Source organism: Rattus norvegicus, chromosome 13 (assembly GCF_021556685.1).
Source record: "Rattus norvegicus strain SHRSP/BbbUtx chromosome 13, alternate assembly SHRSP_T2T, whole genome shotgun sequence".
NCBI lineage: Eukaryota > Metazoa > Chordata > Mammalia > Rodentia > Muridae > Rattus > Rattus norvegicus.
Window position 1 is genome coordinate 78,429,869 of NC_141546.1, and position 6,000 is coordinate 78,435,868.

A 6,000-nucleotide genomic window follows, 5' to 3' on the forward strand; every position below is an offset into this window, starting at 1 on the left:
AGGTTGCCGATTTGTCTTATTGACTATGTCATTTGCCTTACAGAGGCTTTCCAGTTTCATGAGGTCCCATTTATCAATTCTTTATCTCAGAGCATGAGCTCTGTTCTGTTTATTAAGTTGTCTCCTCACCTGCCCAGCAAGTCTCCGTTATATTATAGCAATGTTTCCGAAATGCTCAAGTAAACTTTAAGTGTTTGCTGCCATCTCATTTAATTTTTAAAATTTATTATTTTTTTAGTGTGTGTGTAATGGTGGGAAAGTGCTCTATTACCAAGCTACATCCTTAGCTTTGTGTCATCCAACTTGAGAAAATAGCCGTTATATTTTTGTACCAGCTCTATCTTGACAAAGTTAGATTAGGTGGTCACTACTCATCTGCAGAGCCTTGGAGATTGTGGTTGTTGAATATAGGGCATTGGATATACTAGGTCCATACCCCACCAGTGATAATTGCTGGAATAGCTTGTGTTTACTGGAATATGAGTTACTGATACTAGAATACTCCAACCAGTTGTTTCTTAGCTCTGTTGGTATCCATTTCAACTATAAGGAATCTCGGTCACATAACACAACATCTACCTCTTGTTTTGCAGGCAAATCTTACCTTCGTCCCTTGGCTGTTATGACAAAAGAATTTGAAGACCTGCATACAGGATCAGCCAGCGTCCTGAAGGCACAATGTTCTTCGCATGTACCTTTATTGGTCTCCTCCCTTAGTGAGGAACCAAAATTTTATATATTACATTTCCTCCACACAGTCATTCATTCCATAGCTACACACATAAAAGTGAAAAAATGTATAAAATTCATTAAGTGTGTGGGGCTTGTGTGATATATGTATTGTAATCATGTTTGATAATCTTAATATAGTTCTCTGGTTTGGTAGCATTTTCCCCCCTCTGGCACAAGAATTGGATTTAGTATACAAAGGTCAGGTTGATGTTTTAATGTTAGTTCCCATGTGACTATTATGTGTTACTTTTTGTTGTTGCTGTTCATACTGACCTCAGTGTATTCTCCTTGTATAGCGGGAGTTACCTGCATCTCCTCTTTGATTCTCTCTTCTTCATCAGCCCCAGAACCTTCCCAATTCCTCCTCCCCTCTTCCGTGCTTTACCATTCCTAAGAGCCCATAAGCTTTCATTTTATAGATGAGGAAATTAAGATCCAAAGGAGGAAAATAACTTCCTCGAGGCCACACAGCCAGTCAGTAGTACATCTGGGATCTAATTCCATATACCTGATGCCAAAAGTGTTGTGGCCAACCACGATTTTATTTTTGCACTCTTTTAAACACAGATTCTGTGAATGTATTATTAATTAGTTAATAACATAATATTATGATGACCCTTAGCTATTCTAAGACTTATGGTAGAGTTCTCACACCAGTTTATAAATGTGGACCTGATGAACCTGATATCTGTTTCAGCTTATAATTATTCTGATCAATCATAGACTAGTGTCTTAATATAATTCGGTTTCTAAAGTACAAGACACTATTTTGGGTAGGAAGCATTTTAGTCTTCTTTCAACCCTCTCATACTTAACCACTCTACACGTTGCCCAGCAGAAATCTTGTTCTATCAATAATTCCTTTGACAGAGTTTGTAATGGCTAAATATATTTACCACTCACTTTGTGTGTTTGTGAGTGAGCAAGCCTATCGGTGTCTCTAGCCACATTAGTTAATGTAAACCACATCAAAAGCAAGAACATTTCATTTTATAATAGTTACTCTGTAAATATAAATTTTTATAAAATTACCCGTGTGAAAGTGATCCGATGATTGCAGAGAGGTCACGTTCAGAGAAATAGTGAGATCAAAACGTATTGGAAGACCTTGTGGTTAGAGAGCATGGGGCCCAAGACCAGTTCTAGAATCTCAGAGTAGAGAAAAGTCTATCACAAAGGACTGACAGTGCCTTCAATATCTTGAGAAAGTTAGCTAGGTTAAGCTAGTCAGTCGCTACTCATCAGACCTGCCTTGGAGAGAATAGGGATTCAACATAGGGCATTGAATCTACTAGGTATACACCCTGCCACTGATTCCTATCGCTGTACTTCCCTGGTAGTCTAAGGTACTTTCCTAGTATTTAGGTGAAGAGACACCATGAGCAAGACAAGTTACAGAAGAAACAGTTTACTGAGGCCTACAACTTCAAAGGTTCAGTACAGAACCATCATGCCAGTGTTAGTAGCAGGCAGTCAAGCATGATGCTGGAGCAGTAGTTGAGATAAGTCATAAGCAGGAGATAAATAGATATATAGAGATAGATTGATTATAAATGGATGGATGGATAGATAGATAGATAGATAGATAGATAGATAGATAGATAGATAACATTAACATGGGTTTTAAACCTCAAAGCCCATTCCCAGTGACATACCTCCTCCCACAAGGTCTCACTTCCCAATTTTCCCCAAACAACTCCATCCACTGGGGATAAAGCATTCAGACACAGGACCATATGGGAAACACTCTTATTCAAATCACCACAATGAACATTTACTGTGACTCTCCCTTCTGCCTCCTCAGCGACTGTGACTTCTCAAGGACTTCCATAGGATTACCCATGCAAGAAGTGAAGAGCCGAGCCTCCTGTTTGCAAACCCTCCCATGCAAGATTCATGCTGAAGTCAACAATGTCCTTCGAATCTAATTTAAACATGAAGAGGGGAGTCATGGAGCTGGGAACTACAGTGGAAAGGCTGTCCTGAAAGAAGTGAAGTGTTTCACCTAGAATATACTGGCTCACCACCAGAAAACCACAAGACGGGTAGAACCTTTCAAAGTCGGGGCCCTGTGATCAAAGGAGGCACAGAAAAATGGTTCTTCTATAAACCTTTCTGCTGATGGCTGAAACCTGGAGATTCTGTGGCTCTCTGACTCCGTTCTCTGAGCAGATGCTGTGACATTTTCTTGCCCTACTTGAGAGAGCCCAACTGGTTAGTACAGTGGGTTGCTGGTGTTGGTTTGTTTGTTTGTTTGTTTGTTCTATCTTCCTTGTGTCCATAGAACTTGTCCTCTGCTTGTTCATCCTGACATTTTAGAACTCATAGACTTCTGGATATATTTCGCTTTGTCCAGTGGCTGATGCTGGTTTTCAGTGTTTAGAGGCCAACAGAAAATTCTCATAATTCTTGCTGCTGAGTAGAGCAGCCGCCATGCATGGCTATCAGTAGTCTACATTTCAGTATCCAAAGCGTCATGAATATCTTGCATTCTAATTATCCTTTCCTAGGTAGTCTCCTTTTCATAACAGACTAAAGCAGAATTTATATTCGCCTCTCTGTCACAAATAAAGACCATGTCTGGCTACAAGGGCAAAATAGTTTGCTCTTGTGAACACTCTTTCTTTGGCCCGAGTAGCTGCCAGTCGCCATGCAATAAATCACATTATCACATGACAAGTCTAGAGCTTCATCGAGAACAGCAGGGCACCCCACCAAGTCCTGAGAGCTAAGCATTGGAGAATTTGGACTGACCATGGATAACTTCAAATTGATTGCCTAGAACTGGATGTTTTTTGCCCCTGGAAAGACAACAGAAAGAATTCTAAACTGTTTATTCTGTCATGGGGACAGGAATATAAAACAGGTTATGTTTTTTCATTTGTCTTTATTCCTTGTATTCTCTCTCTCTCTCTCCCTCTCTTTCTCTCTTTCTCTCCTTTTTTCCCCTTAAAAACTCTGGCTTGATGGCCCATCAGTATTGCCCATGTGGCATGAAACCCATAATCTTATCCACTTCCTACTAAACCCAGGCCAGCATAAATATTATGGTTTGGATCAAAAATATCCCACAAAGATCTTGTGCCAAAATGTTATTTGCTAGATAATGAGCTTTAGGGAAATTAGTAGATCAGGAGGGGTCTGATTTCATCAATAGATTACTTCTTTTGTAGGGTAACAGTTTGCTGGGCTAATAGAAACCATGAGTGGTGGGTGGTATCCAGTTGAGGGGACTGGAGCTTTCCATGTGTGCCCTTGGGGGATTATATCCTGTTAGCAGACCCTCTCTTTTGCCTCCTCTTGTTCTCTTTCTCCCTCCCTTTTGCCTGTCAAGGATGCTCCCCTCTATGACATTCTGTCTCCCAGAACAAATGGAGACAAAGTAACCATTGCTTGAACCTTTGAGCCAGAATAATATTTTAGTGACATAAAACTGAATGTGGTGGTTGGAGTGAGAAGTGCCCGCCACTGGCTCAGGTGTTTGCACACTTCAACCCCAGTTGGTGATGCTGTCTGGGGTGGTTATGGAATTTTTAGATGAAACCTTGCTGTAGGAGGCAAATCCTTTGAGGGGTGGGCTTTGAAAGTTTATGTCCGGGCTCCCCCTTCTCCTTTGCTCTGTTTCCTTTGTGTCAATGAGAAGTGAGCTCTAAGCTCCCTGATCTGACATTCCTGCGGCCATGCTATCCACCCCAGCACAGGATCTCCCTCCGGAACCATCCTCTCAAATATACGCTTCCTTTTATCAGTTACCTCTAACTGTGGTGTTTATCGGAGTGACAGAAAAGTAACAATACATGTACTAAAACAATGAAGCCAGTGGCTTTTTTTTGAGATAATTTGTCTTGACTCAAGTTTTAGTCGTTTGGGGAATCATGAAAGGATTCAACCGGGAGGCCTTGCATGTGTGTATCCTTTGAAAAGGCCAGGATTTGTGAGGCACTGCACCACATAACAACTGAGTGGTGAGGACAAAGCCTGTTTCAGCTTTATTCTCCTCTGGGACTTTTACACGAAGTAGAGACCTCGCAAACACTTTATGCTACGGGGCATTTAGTGATTTGCCATTTTTAAGGAGTGCTATCTTTATACTGTGCTGACATCAACATTTGAAAATAAAGCCTTCCCCCCTCCCTCCCTCTCTCTCCTCCACGTTTGGCTTAGCTTTTCCTACCAAAACACACTTCAAAAGAATCCACTGAAAGAACATTTAAAAAAAAATACAACATTTCCATCTGTTATTTTAATAATACATGCTTTGGGACTCTCTTTATGAACCATTTTCTTTTCTTTGCTCCCATTTAGATGAGTAAATATTTGACTCGAAAGCCCTGAGGGGTAGTCGGCCAATCGGTTCACTGAATTGTGAACATTCTTAGCCCTATAATTTGGTCTGCAGTAAGCACCTCCCGCTGTGGAATTGACTGCAGAGGGATTAGAGCAATATAATCCTCAAACTGTTCCAACGCAAGGTTACTCTGAAGTGGAGAGGAGGAAGTAGTTTTAATTTTGATAAAATAAACTGGGTTTTTGTAGCTTTATTATTTCTTTCTCTTTCTCCTTTCAGCAGTTCAGAAAAGGTGTCTGCTAATTTGAAATCATTCTCCTTGGTGTAATCATCATTAAACCGTTTTTATTTTCTTATGGCTGTTGTTCTTAGAGGTGGTGAGACATAATTTTTTCTCCTGTCATTCCAAAATGAAAAGCCTGAGTTTTATTCTACCTTTATAGGCTAGAACCAAGTCATATATGGACTATTATGAAAAAAAATATTCAAAGGATTCTTTGCTCACGGTGGGATAGAAAATGGACAGCCCCTGACATGCCACTTACATGCATTTGAAATGCCAAGTCATTTGCAAAATTCTGTACTTCTGTGTTACTCTTCCCCCCCATCAGGCTTCCCTACCACAACTCTGTGTCAGTGATCATTGAAGCAACCACGTTTAAGATTATACTATGAATTTCACAGGAACTCATGGTTTATATACAAATTGAAATATGTTTCCTAGGAACGAATAGATTTTTGTGGATGTAATCTAATATATCTTGAATCAAGCCCAAGAGAAGCCTTTTGCTGTGTGTGAAGGATAAAGTAAAAATTCCACTAATAAAATTTTATGACTGGGTGGGTAAAAATCTTTACAAGAATAAAAATATTTTTCTGTTTCTTCTTATATTAAAAGTTATAGGTATTCACTTAAAACTAAGCCTTGTTATTAAACTATAAATAAGAAAGTATTTCTAGAGATACAACAGGGGAGAGTG

At 39.9% G+C, this 6,000-nt stretch overlaps 1 long non-coding RNA gene across 1 annotated transcript in view; it reads left to right on the top strand.

The window, feature by feature from the left end:
• LOC134481584 (uncharacterized) overlaps positions 1 to 5,376 on the top strand; it is a 66,062-nt gene extending 60,686 nt beyond the window's left edge. Inside the window, exons 4-5 of the long non-coding RNA XR_015636117.1 lie at positions 594 to 716; positions 2,537 to 5,376. This is a non-coding gene — a long non-coding RNA (uncharacterized LOC134481584). The remainder of the gene's footprint in view (positions 1 to 593; positions 717 to 2,536) is intronic.
• Positions 5,377 to 6,000: the final 624 nt, after the last annotated feature.